Below are 14170 nucleotides of genomic sequence, written 5' to 3'. Positions count from 1 at the left end.
GCGGCTTGAAAAGAAATTACCGCCGTTGAGAGCGCGCCGGAGTGGCCGTGGCCGCCTGCCCGGGCGCTACATTTTTTATGCGAAGCATATTACGAGAGCTCAACCCAGCTCCTCAGGCGCGGCGGTGTCGCCTTCAATACCACGTGACACCGTGACGTCACGACAGAGGAGAAACGGGGCTCCAACTCGCGCCGTCGCGGCGGTATATAAGCAGCTGCGCTTGCCTCTGCTAGACACTCACGAGGCGAGATGCCTCCCGGAGGCAGAGCTGCTCGTTGGAATAAGAAGCGAACGGTGGCTTCTGTGGCTGATATCGTTCGGGAGGAAGTTCGACAGGCCTTTTCGTCCACCGACCGGCAGGCGGTGCCGCGACGACTAACCTACGCGGAAGCTGTCTGTCGTCCACCTCCCGCGACTTCGATGCTGCTGACAACGTCGACCACTACGACGCAGCCAGATACCGCCACCCCCGACGCCATATTTTCGCCAGTCACAGCCGCCGCCAGCTATGCCGTATCGCCGCCAGCCGATCGCTGCGCCTCGGTGTTATATACGGCGAATCCCCTGTGGACTACCCGCTTCGAACGACCGATTTGTGGCGCACCGTTGACCGCCGGCCGCTGTGCTTTCATTGCGGCGAAGCTGGACATGTTTATCGCGCGTGCCACTACCGCGCAGCCGGGTATCCAAGGTTTCCCAACTGCCATTACCCTGTGTTTGATGCTGCACGTACCTGCGACGAAAATTCTACAAACTTTCGGCCGGAAGGTTCAGCGACGCCTCGATCACGTTCTCCTTCTCCGGCTCGTTGTACCCCACCGACCCGTCGCGATTTTTCTGACGCCTCTAGGGGCAGGTCCCCTAGCCCGCGCCGGGAAAACTAGAAGCAGCGACCTCCGGGGGTGAGGTTGCAAACCGTCTAGCTTTCCAAGAGCCCCCATCACCGACGACCGACGACTCTAAAGCTCCGACGTCTCCAACCGCACCCCCTGTAACCGATGCCGTCAGCGCCGATCTTGTCGTCTTCATTGACGGCCACCAAGTGGCCGCTCTCGTCGATACTGGTTCGCATTTTTCGATAATAAGTCAAAAGCTGGCCGACAGGTTGAGAAAAGTGAAGACGCCGTGGACCGGGCCCAACATCAGAACTGCCGGCGGCCAGTTGATGACGCCGATCGGAAAATGCACAGCCAGGATAGTAATCGCCGGTGAAACCTTCGTCGCCACCCTCGTCATTCTCTTTGAGTGCTGCAAGGAACTTATATTGGGTATGGATTTCTTGAGAGAGTACGTTGCTGTGATTAATGTCCGTGACCTCGTCGTCACATTTTCTACGAGCTCACACCACGTCGACCACGCGGAGCACCAGCGACCCCGCTTACGTATCGCCGACGACGACGTCACGCTTCCGCCGCGAAGCTGTGCCCTCGTACCTGTTATCTGCGACAAGTTGAACACCGGGACTGGTGTCGCTGAACACATCGGCGCACTGGTACTGAGTCAAGGCGTTTCCATCGCCAGGGCCGTAATTAACGTACACGATGGACGTGCTGAACTCCTGCTGACGAATTTTGCCATGGAACGTCGACACATTGTTAGAGGCACGGCTGTTGCTTACTTCGACGAATTTACCTCAATACAAGACAGCCTCTCAAGGGAGCACGCGACGGCCACCGTGGCCATGCCTGCCCCTGTGGTTGATATCAGTCCCACCTCATAGAGAAAGAAATTTCAACAAGAGCGGACACTCCCATAGAGCCCAGCGGCCGAATTGACTGTAGCACACCAAGCGGATGTTGTTGACTCCTTCTGGTTTCGGGCGCGCGCGTTTTGAACACCAGTTGGCACACGCCGCGCCGGCTCCGCTGCTCGGCGCGGCATTCATTTTTTTTTTCGCTTCTGCTGAACCTCGCCTAGGCGTGGAATGGTTTCATTATTAAGTAGAAATGATTGCGAATGACCTTTACAAGACTGCACCGAATCTGTCACGTGCAATTTCATAAAGAAAACGAAAGACGTCTTCTGAAATGATGAAATGTTTATTTTGCTCTATATAAATGCTCGTTACGAGCTTCTGCATTCATCCAAAGTTGTGGCACCAGGTAAGCAGCAGTTGTTGCCGTACGATGCTCCACCGGATTCCATCAGCTGAAAGAAAGTAAATTACAAGCATGTATCATTTCGGTATATTGACCTAACAGGAGTATTGCGTGCAGAGGCGAAACGTTCGTAAGTGGTGAATGAGCGGCATTACAGATAAATTCACTTTTAGGTACATTTCGCAGCAAAGACTCCTCCCAAACAATGCCTTAAAATCAGAACATCCGATTTTCAGGCACCCCTCCTTTCCCGGGCATTATTTCCTGCACTTTAAGTGCACAAATGCACGGGTGACTGCGCGTTTCCAAAACAACTTGGCCTCAGTCGACACGATGGCACGCCAAGTACACAAACGTGGCTACAACACAGGCTCAGCCAGACCATGTTACACGCTCGCATAATGCCTTCTAATCGCACTCAAGTCAGACTCGTGGGTGAAAAGCCTGTTTTCAGTCGCTCAGAATACATAAATGTCATGTTCTTGAGCTCCTCCGTGTTATCTTTTACGCGTCCTGCCGGCGCATGCAACACTCCCGTGTTATCACTCTCGGCAATCGCTCGTCGCGTTTTCGAGAAGCGTGAGTACCGAAATAAGGTATATGTTGTTGCAGAGCTATAAAATGCGTCACAAACTTGACCCACTAAAATTCAGTACACGCAAAACTAATGACTATGGCCGGCTTGCTTTTTTGCTAACACCTTCACAACGCCAGGCGCGGCGAGTAAGCCTCAAGATATCCCAAAAAGTTACCAAATAAATTACAATACTTTTTCGAGTCAGAGAATGCGTCACGAACTTCTACCAGTAAGATTCAGCACACGCGAAACGAACTGCGGCACACAGCCGAGCTGCTCTTTTCACTAACTGCGTCAATAAGCCGGCCGCGGCAACCGTGCTTCTAAACTACCCGAAATATAACGACGTTAGTTACAATAATGTTGGGGGCTACAGAATGCGCGAATACTTGTCTTAGGCGCTACGACGTAGTAGGCGCATGTACCCGCGCAAATGCGTCGCAAGGCCGAGCCGGTTTTCGCTTACTGCGTCAATAAGCCGGGCGCGGCAAGCGTGCCCAAAAACTACCGAAATAAGTTACAGTAATGTTGGGTCCCATAGAAAGCGTCGCAAACATCTCCCAGGACGGCGGAGCTGTTCTTCGCTAACTGCGCCACTCGAAATAAGCCTAAATGCTTAAAATGCGCCGGACACTGTCAAACACAATTTCTCACCTTGCCGTAGTCCAATAGTGCAGTGGTGCCGTGTCGAAATGCAGACGATACGCAAGAAAAGCATAGAGAAGGCCGGGAGCCCAAAAACATGGGCTATATCCAAAACAGACGGCTCGCCGAACACGCGAGTTTCGCACGTACGACCGGTCTCGCTCACTACTGCGGCTTGTCTGGCGCATGACGTATGCACGCGCGTCTGGCGTGCCTCTAGCTTGTTGCTAGGCAACGCAACAAAAAGTTGCAAAGTATAAGTTCATTTACACGCAAAACTTTTTCACTTTTAGTGGGAAGGAATAAAAAAAATAAAGCGTTATCTGGAAGTTTATTTCGCATTATTTTCTTTTTCTGATGCTCGCGTCAACTAACGGATGTTGTTGAAACTAGGCGTGACGTGTTTCCTGTTGCCAGTTTTTGAAGAGTGTCCCCTCTTGTTGAATTTCTTTATGCCCACCTTGTCACCCGTCGAACGTAACAGCCTTCTTGAGCTCATCGATGAGTTTAAAAGCTGCTTTTCATCTACGTCACGAGTCAGCCAGACGCCGCTCACTAAGCACCGTATTGTCACCGAAGCCGACGCCAGACCAATTCGGCAGAATCTTATCGTGTGGCACCGAAAGAGCGCGAGGCGATACAAACGCAAGTGAAGACGATGCTTGAGGACGGGGTTATTCGGCCATCTAATGGTATCTTCGACTGGTCGCCTGTATGCCCCGAAGCAGAGTCAGGTAGATCGCGCGTTTCCCGAGCTCAAGGGTAGAGGACAAGCGCGCAAGCCGAACGTGCGACTCACTCTCGGAGGAGGAAATTGCCGATGCGAAACCACGTGACTACTGCCAACGTCCGATGATTCGCCTATCCAAAGCTCCCGGCGCTGCCGGAAAAACCGGTGGACGTGCCGGCGGGACGAGCGTCCGTCGAGACGCCAGCATGCAGTGGCCTAGGTTTGGGCCGTCGCCAACAGCAGCGTCGCGGCGCTGCGATGACGTTTCAATCTCGATGACTGCTCCGACGACAGGGCTCGGAGCGCCTCAGAGCGCTCCAAGATGGAGGAGAGCAATCGAGAAGAACCAGCCGAACGCAGGGCGCGCACCCTCTTTCAACCAGCCGAAGACAACGCCGCTCGCGAGAGCGCTCTAGAGCGCTCAGAAACGACCAGCCGAAGATAGCATAAGAGTCCTTGGGCATCGCCTGTCGTGTTGGTGAAAAAGAGGGACGGTAGCCTGCGCTTCTGCGTTGACTATCGAAAACTCAACCAGATCACAAAGAAAGACGTTTATCCGTTGCCGCGTATCGACGATTCACTGGACAGGCTACGAAACGCACGTTACTTTTCGTCGATGGATTTGAAAAGCGGCTACTGGCAAATAGAAGTTGATGATAGAGACCGTGAGAAGACCACTTTTGTGACGCCCGACGGACTTTATGAATTTCAGGTGCTCCCCTTCGGTTTGTGTTCTGTGCCAGCAACATTTCAGCGACTAATGGACACGGTACTCTCAGGCCTCAAATGGCAAACCGGTCTGGTGTACCTCGATGACGTGATTGTTTTGTCCGTCACGTTCGAGGAACACTTACGGAGACTAAAGACGGTCTTTGAAACAATACACTCAGCTGGTCTAACTTTGAAACCTGAAAAGTTCCATTTTGGCTTTGAAGAACTTCAATTTCTCGGTCACGTTGTCAGTCGTGAAGGTGTCCGACCTGACACTGAGGAAAATCTCTGCCGTTGCTAATTTCCCAACGCCATCAGATAAAAAGGCCGTGCGACGTTTTCTGGGCCTTTGCGCCTACTACCGACGCTTTATTGCGGACTTTTCGCGCATCGCATGGCCATTAACGCATCTAACCAGAGCAGATGTCCCCTTCGCATGGGGTGAAGACCAGCAACGGGCATTTCACGACCTACGGCAACGGCTGCAGACGCCTCCCGTGCTCGCACACTTTAATGACGACGCTCCTACGATTCTTCATACCGACGCTAGTAATGTCGGCCTCGGCACAGTGCTTGTCCAGTGGCAGGACGGCGCCGAAAGAGTGATTGCTTACGCCAGCAGGACGCTATCAAGAACGGAGGGAAACTACTCCACGACAGAAAAAGAATGTCTAGCACTGGTGTGGGCCGTCCTGAAATTTCGGCCATATTTGTATGGTCGTTGTTTCACCGTTGTCAGTGATCATCATGCACTTTGCTGGCTGACTAATTTAAAAGATACAGCTGGTCGGCTAGCGTGCTGGAGTCTTCGTCTCCAAGAGTTCGACTTCACGGTTGTCTACAAATCAGGGAAACGACACACCGACGCCGACTGCCTTTCTCGGTCTCCCGTTCGGACTGCAGTGCACGACGATGATGACACGGCTTTTCTAGGCGTGCTAGATACTGTCGCCGTTTCACGCCACCGACGCGAGGACGCAGAACTGGTTCCTCTTTTTCATTACTTAGAGGGAAGAACAGGCAGTGGCAGCAGCTACCTACTTGTCATTCCCGCATCTCTTCGCGACGAAGTCCTACACGCCTGTCACAACAGGCTGACCGCTGGTCACTTGGGCTACACTCGGACATTGGCAAGAATAAGGCTAAAGTACTATTGGCCGAGACTTGCGTCGATGGTGAAACGTTACACACAGACATGCCTGGATTGCCAGCGCCGCAAAGCCATACCCGGCAAGCCAGCTGAACTGCTGCATCCTGTTCAGATACCGCAAGCGCCGTTCGAACAAATTGGCATGGTCCTTTTAGGTCCGTTTCCACTGTCTACTGCCGGAAATAGATGGATAATTGTCGTCACATCTTACGCGATACGCCGAAACAGGTGCTATCCAACGTGGAACAGCAGCCGAAGCAGCGCGATTTTTCGTCAAAGCCGTCGACAATATGTCTTACTCCGTGCCTTGGACTGCATAACACACTCAAATACTGTACTATCGCGCTCAGTATGAGCTACACCACGCGAGCGCGTGGCCGAGCGCTCTGCAAGGTTGCACAGTGGCGCGGATTGAGCCGTGTTTTCGAGCTATCTGGAGAGGGTGTAGCTGTTCCAGCAAGCGCGCTGGAACCCCTCGTCCCCGTTTATCTGAAGGACAACTCATCTGTTTCTTGTTCAATTTCATTTCGATGAAGCAGAAACTGCCAGATCATGCAGCACTTTTGCCACCGACCAGACGTGTGCGAAGGTTATCAAAGACAGCGCTTTCTTCGTCCAAGAAGTAGGGCTGTGCGTTTAGACATGATTTTAGAACTGATAATGCGCCTCAGCGTCCTGCGTAAAGGCGGAAGCAGCCACGACGTGGGCCATGCATTGTTTTCGAGAGAGTGTTAGCACAGCCCCGGTGCTAATGCGGCAACGCGTTTCCATTGCTGCCATCGCCGTTCTCCGTACTATAGCAACATTTCACATTTGGCGAGGAGCAGCCTACTTTGTTCATTTGCCGCAACTCCTGGGGCCATGCGTCGTCTTCATAAACTTCCCACCATGCGTGATGGCTCCAAAACACACCACGCCTCCTTAAGATGCACTAAATGGTTCCGAAATTTTAGAGTGCGCTATCACTATATGGCCCCAAACCCCGATTTCACCGATCATTACCGGTATTACCAGAACACACTAGTTTCCAGTCAGCTCATCCAGAGGATACTTTTCCTAGATACATAAACGCAAGGTCATGTGCAGTTTATTTTTGTCTAGGGTACTTAAATACCTTTCCCAAAAGTCGCGTGGTTTGGTTTGGTTTATGGGGTTTAACGTCCCAAAGCGACTCAGGCTGAGAGATGCCGTAGTCGAGAGCTCCGGAAATTTCGACCACCTGGGGTTCTTTAACGTGCAGTGACATGAAAGGGTCGTGTGATCAGTCAAAGATATATTCAGCCCGAATAAAAAAAAAGTTGGTTCGCACTAAGACAGCTTGCGTGCTGTAAATGCTAAAACCTGAGGTGAATTAAGAAGTCGATCACTGTTGGGCACCCGGGACATCTTGCGAGCTGACGAACCTATTCCTTTTTATCAATCTGACACACCAGATAACACCCATTGTGCGGACCGACGCTGGCCCGATTACGAAGTATGGGCGTCCACCTACGGCTACAGTTATTATTTTCGAAACAGATACCAAAACCAGTCTAAACGAGGGTGAAGGGGAAAGCAAGCAAGTGGAGGTGATGCGAACTTGCTGGAACAGCTACACCCTCTCCAGATATCTCGAAAGCACGCCACTATCGGGGCCACTGTACGACCATAGCGAGCGCACGGCCACGCGCTCGCGCGGTGTAGCTCATACTGAGCGCGATAGTACATGGGCTCAGAGGCATCTTCACAGGGCAAGCGATGACAAGCGATGAATTGTGTCGCTGGGAAGCACGCTATTCTTCGCAATGTATTGCAGAGGCTTCGCGCACAAACATAAACTGGTACATTTTCACGTAACTGCGTCACTATGGACCCTAAAATAACGTACCGCCATTTCGCAGCGACAGCCGTTGCTCCCGTATCTGTAACTAATGTGTCGTTTTTAGTCGGTAAAGCCGGGGCCTTAATGGCCTAGTGAAGCGCCTGCGACGAACAGCCGTACCGCGGCGCTGCGGTTCTATTCCCCTAGTAGAGAAAGAGTGGTCATGACCCTCCATGGGTCATGACCACTCTTTGACCACGCCTTGGGTCATGACCACTCATGACCCAAGGCGTGGCCATGGGTCATGGCCACGGTGTAAGAATATAGCATGAGTATTCTTGAGTTTTCTTGCACCGTGGTCATGACTGACTTTATTGAGAATAGACTGCAGCGCCCCTAGGCGACTCCTCATCTTATAAACTCCCTCGTGCGTGCGACCCCCTTCAATGTATCCGCTTCTAAGCTTTCGCCTGACTGTCGCAACTCGCTGAAAGTGCAAATATTAATAATTTGCTCGATCTCCGTTTCTCATAAGAAATTTCTAGCATTCAAAACGAAAAACAGTTACTGGAAGAAATAAAAATGTTTGTTATTTTATTTGTTGTATTTTAACGCATTCGTTTGAGTGAATGAAAGTGTAGGTGCAAGTATGCGCCGCATGTACCCTGTCCGCATTCGGTGGAGGATAGATAGATACTGACCGAAACAGGAGGCACGCCCTTGACGCGCTCGGGAAAGGCGTGGCAAGCGGCTCACGGCAAGTGTGCAGACAGACAGCGGGACAGTCACGTTATTGCTAAGTTGCGATAATCCGTTGATAACAATACGCTGCGCTGGAGCGGTTCGTTGTGCAGCCGTCTGCGCTTGAAACCTGGAAGCAGCGTGCCGCGCAGGGTGCGCTCACGTTGTCATCCGCGTCTTTTTGTCTACATATTTTTTTGCCTTTAGCATTAGCGCATTTGACGCTATCTCCGTTCATGGACTGCTGTCGAGCAAACTCGGGCAAAACTCGGGTGAACGAGAAACTCGGCGCATCCTGCATAGCAGCATTGTTTCACGTAAGTTTCTAAATATTATCACCTGACAACATATTACACGTATTATACCATTAGTGCTATTATTGTGTAATTGCTTTGCCACCACCTAAACAATGTACTACCCTATCTTATTTTTTTGTAATATAAATCTGGTATTGTAGCATAACAAGATCGGTCTTATTCTGTGAGGTGTTTATTCCCGTTGAGACAAGTTAGCTTTTTATTAATTTATGATACGCGGGGGAATCAGAAAATCGTTTCCCTAATTTTTATTAGCCAAAATAAGGCACATACAGGTAAGTACAATACTATTCTACGCACCTTACCCTTTTTTTCCACATACTGCCCACGCCGGTTCATACATTTGCCCGATACCCATACGCGTGGCCATTCACGCGGGAAATGCCTGTCAGCCACGCACGCCGGTTCCACGAAAGCTCAGTGTAATGCAAGTCATCACGGCATTTTGCGCACCACCACCACTTCAAAATCCTCAAAGCGAGACACCTTTTTCCATACGTGGGCTGCATTTCCCTTCGGATTTCGACAGGCGTTCGTCCCTTGCTCTACAGAAAACGAATCGCACTTCGTTGCTCGTACGCCGTGGACGTGTGAAGCACAACCGCCATTTCAACAGCTGAAAGCAGCGCCGTGCCGTGGGGCTACCGCCAGATAAGGATAGGCCGGTTCAAGACAGGTCCACCGCTGGGTATGGATATGCTGATTTCGCGTTTACATCCACAATTCGGCTAAAAAAATAGGGACAAAGACTTTCGGATTCGCCCTCGCTGGTTGCTATTTTTTTATTTCTTGTGGACGCCAACACCTTTGCGGCCTCAGTAAAAGCTCACCGCATACGTGACATGCATCACATGCACAGTGGGAGGAGAATATTGCGAAAAGAAGTGTGAAAACACCTAAGCACTTCTTACGGGTTCTGAATGCGAAAGCTATAATGTCCAATTGAACGCCCATGAGTGGGCCTTTGAGTTATGCAAGCCTCTCGGGCAAGCGAGCGCGTTGAGAGCCTCGGCCAACGCCTCCACGGTAGCACAAGGCCGGTGCACATCGATCCGTGACATCGTGCTATCTTGTTCGACTCCCATATAATCTAATATAGTAAGCCACCGTTCTTAGCAAACTGAGCTTTAGTCGGCTTTTCTAGTTAGAGATCGAAAACACTCACCACACTTGCCCAGCAAATGACGCAGCAGAACTAAAGCACAAAACCAGTACTTTGCAGTTCAGAACCAACCTACACGCATAAGCGACGACTATCAGGTGGATTACCGTTTTCTGCAACCGCAGCTCTCAAGTGACCACAGCTCCGTGTGAACATTTCTTAAATACTTCTGCGCAAGAGATGGGAGGTGAAGGTGTCACGACGTATGCAATAACTTCCACGAAGCGATCACGCCAGCACATGCCCATTCCAATCTATATTTCAGCGCAGAACGCGGGATTATCTAGGGCTTTATCTTTTGTAGAAGAAAACTGCATTGTTAAGCAAAGATACTCAGGTGAGTGAACAGTTGCAACAACCACGGCAAACCATGTGACCTTCGCTTCAGATGGCTGTTCATTATATTGTGTACTTGTACGTACGCGAGGATCTGACGACGTAGTCGGTAACTGGTTGCTATTGATGAGGCTAGCACGCGTTACTCTCAACCTGGTTGCGCCTACTGGTACATTTGGCCGCAAAATAACTTTACTTTCGCATGTTGCAAATTTCGTTGTTTTCACTCTTTTATTCTCTATGAAAGCTTAAAGGTTTCGAGGCGCCGCAGGGTGGTTACGGCCTGAATACACAGCTTTCTGATCATGTTACTCTGACGTGGTATACCTGTGCTGTGCCGAAATGTTTATATTTTTTTATAGAAGCACAAAAGAGAGCAAGGAGGAACTCAACGTGGTGGGGAGAATCATCAAGTTGACATGAAGGGATAACGCGAATGGGTCAGTATTGCCATGATTAATTTCGCCGTCATGCTGCGCACTTTGAGTGAGCAATGGTCAGTTCATTTGCATATGTTTGCTGAAACACTGCTGCAAGAACACACGGGACCTCAGCAACACTGCTCGTTCCAGGCCGATCCAATAAATACAAGACAACATTGTAAATCAGGTTGAGAAGTAGCATGAATTGAAAGCACAGATTCGCAGAACATCAACGAACTTATTATTGCGGGTAATCAAATATCAACAAGTAGCAAAATCCCAAGGAATAATACGTTGTTGTATTATTACAGATCAATTACACATTACTAATGCACCGTAATTGTATCATGACCTCAAGACGCTGTTTTCAAGTCCCTTGCAACGAAGAATGGCACAATTTTTTAACAAAGAATTTGAGTGTTCTGTAAGCTAGAGAAATACATACTCCGGAGTGCTGTTTTCTGCAGCTTGATTACAAGACCGAGGAAAGATGAATACGTCTGACCTCGTGTCTCAATACAACAGGTTAATGACTATGAAAAATACAGAAGTAAATGATGTGGAACGTATCTGTATATGTGGGAAAATACTAAGGAGCCTTAATATTAGTAAAACAAGCATGACTGAGTCGGCTGCGAACATTCGTTGTATCTCTTCTAATGAAGGGATGAATTTATCGCTATGACAAGATATTTATAGTTTTGAACTTCTGGAGTTGTAGTCAGAATGTTCAATTAGTTGGTGCTGATATTTTAGCTCTACTGGACTAAAATATATTGCCCTTTGTTTTAGATATATTTAGCGGTAATATGTTGTTCCTGAACCATTTGCTTATGTTTTCTACTTTCTTGTTGGTAGCACTTTCTATTTGATAGATTTTCTTGCGTGAGAATAAAACTACCATATCGTCAGCATACATTATCGCTGCTCAATTCTCAAGCCTTTGTGGAAGGTTGTCTATATGGAGGAAAACAGTATAGGTCTCAACACTTCGCTCCTATGGAACAAAATTGAAATAGATACGTTATACAAAAGGTTGTCTAAGTGTATACGCTTTGGTTGATGTCCTCGAAGTAGCTGCCAAATAATTTTACACTGTTGCTTCAAAATTCATAACGTTTTTGCTTGTGTAGACCAAATAAAGAAGGTATATGACAGATCGATTTGCACACTGTCACACAGAAGTTACGTAAACAGAAGTAACTTGCCTCAGAATGGGCGGCCTGCGTTTCTATAGGTTGACGTAACTTTTTCACAAGCGGTCTTGCCTGCCTTGGCCCGATAATTCTAGCGGATTAGTAGGGGGGCGTCAGGTGCGTTCGTGGCCGGCGGCGGCGGTCTGTAAATAAAGAGACCGAAAAAAAGAATGTGTTCTGATATTTGGCGTTTCTAGGCATCGTTGCGTGGAGGACGGGGTTGAAAATCGAGGAGAAGAAAGCGGGCAGCTGCAAGGCAGCAGAAAAAAGAAAGTCGCAGTTTCACCTGAAAGGCCAAGCATCGATTGCGATACCAAATTATTAGACTGCTATACGAAGTAATGATAGTATTCTTAACGGCCGTATAAACTTGTAAACATTCGCTTACGAACTAATATAACAAGCGTGATGTCACGCATGCAAAAGCAAACATTGAACACATCTCACTTGATGACCGCACACAGTCGCTGTGAAAACGCTAGAGTCAGGAAGCGCGGCAGCAGTAGCGAGCGAATTGACCTTCGTGCTGCCTCTCGCTTCAACGCGGACTAAGCGGCGATAACTTAAATGGCCTTACTTCGCTGGTCACGAATAAAGCCCGCGGGAACGGCCAGGATACGCGCATGCTCACGTTACAGTGTTGATATACAGTTGATGGCAGTAGCGCTATGCAAGCGAAAATTTGTTGTATACCATTACTGTGACGCCCACAAGCGCAGTGCTTGGGCGCTCCCGTTGCTGCTTTTAACAAAATGCGCCGCGCCAACAAACTGTAGTGCGATTAACGCGGCAAGTGCCCAGTATGGCAATGATGCGTTGCGGCATAACAAAATTGTTGGTGGCACCAGGAATCCTTGTCAGCTAATTTATGCATTCTCGCTAATAGAGACCTTTAGCGTGTCCACTATTCGGGCAAACGGGGGCGGTTTGGGCGGATGTGCGGGGGCGTAAACGTCAGTGGCTAGAGCGGAAAGCGGTGCAGCCGCCTCGTGGCCTAGAGTTCAACCAGGCAAATACAGAGCTAAAATTGCCGTAACCCACTATATCCTGCTTCACTGCTGGTGCAAATTTTCGGCAACGGCGTAATTGTGAAGACGACTACGCCACTGTCAAAAATTTACACATAAGCTAAGAATATAGTAATTGGCACTCTGTTTATGTGGTTGAGATTTGCACAATTAGCTGGCGTCACCAATCTGGTCACTCACGTTTACGCCCCCGCTCATCCGGCAATCCACCAGCGCTTGCCGGATTACCGGACGCATTGAAATTCTCTAAAAACTCCGGCACCACCGTACGTGGCTCAGAATAAGTGGACCCACCAGTTACTAGAACGCTTTAGCATAGAATAAAGAACGAACTTTAGAGAAGGAAAACTGTTGCTTCTGCAGTGGTCCGAAAAAAAGCAGCGGCAGCGCATGGATCTTACTTAGGTGGACGCCAGATGGCGCCGCTCAACCAGGAAGCGGAAGTGCGTTTTTTCAGAGCAAAATCCAATATGGGCGGTACTCTTCACCGGTTGCGCACGCTGGTACGCTCCGAGCCTGCACTGCCGGCTATACGGCATGCCTCAATGCCTTGGCTGCCACGTAGCCGGTGCGTTCTAATTGCCAGGAGACCAAAGAGACTTTACCACGGTGTAAGAGTAGTTTAGGCGAGAGAACGCCCGCGCCCAGCGCCCTGTCATAACATTCTACTTTTGGAGGCAGCCTACAGATGGCGCGACCAACTTTTCCCCGCTCCGCGAGCGACCGGGTCACACCGGTGCCAGCGCTATACCTGGCCCCCAACACTCTCAAGTTAAACAAATGGCCACAGAGGGCGAAAAAATTGACCGCTTGGCGCTGCTAAAGAAACAGGCATAGTACCCCAATTAAAAAGTTCCCCGTTGAGCGCATTATCTACCGCTAGAGGCGCCGTATTAAGCGCTATTTCAACCTACGAACTTTCTTTAACAATAACCGAAGCGTTTCTATTACATGACAAAGAGTACAAAATTATCATCCCTAATTTACATTGTGCTCTTTATTACAAACTTTGTTGTTTTTGCCATGTTAAACGCAAAATAGCGCTCAGCATCGTCGACCTCCCACGTGACCACTGGCCTCGATTTAAAATTTTTACCGGTATGTTCGCGCTCACGGCAGGTACGGATTCTTTGGTTCGTACATCGGTTGGTTATTTTGCACTTAAAGCAGTTTATTGCGCTTCGATATATGGCGTTATTTAACTTGGGGTCTAAGCCCGAAAGCTAGGTTTGAGTCATGAGCCGTGTGACACAGG

At 49.4% G+C, this 14170-nt stretch overlaps 1 protein-coding gene across 3 annotated transcripts in view; it reads right to left on the bottom strand.

Moving 5' to 3' along the window:
• Positions 1 to 10091, bottom strand: part of LOC135921217 (carboxypeptidase M-like) — an 85652-nt gene extending 75561 nt beyond the window's left edge. Inside the window, exon 1 of one of the 3 annotated variants that reach the window (XM_065455531.2) lies at positions 9937 to 10091. The gene's annotated coding sequence lies outside the window, so the exon portion shown is untranslated. Of the gene's footprint in view, positions 1 to 5803; positions 6087 to 6123; positions 6208 to 9936 lie in introns of those variants that run through there. The other 2 variants (XM_070529875.1, XM_070529878.1) reach the window with 2 other exon arrangements.
• Positions 10092 to 14170: the final 4079 nt, after the last annotated feature.

This window comes from Dermacentor albipictus, unplaced genomic scaffold (assembly GCF_038994185.2).
Source record: "Dermacentor albipictus isolate Rhodes 1998 colony unplaced genomic scaffold, USDA_Dalb.pri_finalv2 scaffold_34, whole genome shotgun sequence".
Classification (NCBI taxonomy): domain Eukaryota; kingdom Metazoa; phylum Arthropoda; class Arachnida; order Ixodida; family Ixodidae; genus Dermacentor; species Dermacentor albipictus.
The sequence above is the reverse complement of the archived record's forward strand: the minus strand, read 5'-3'. Positions and strand labels throughout refer to the sequence as shown.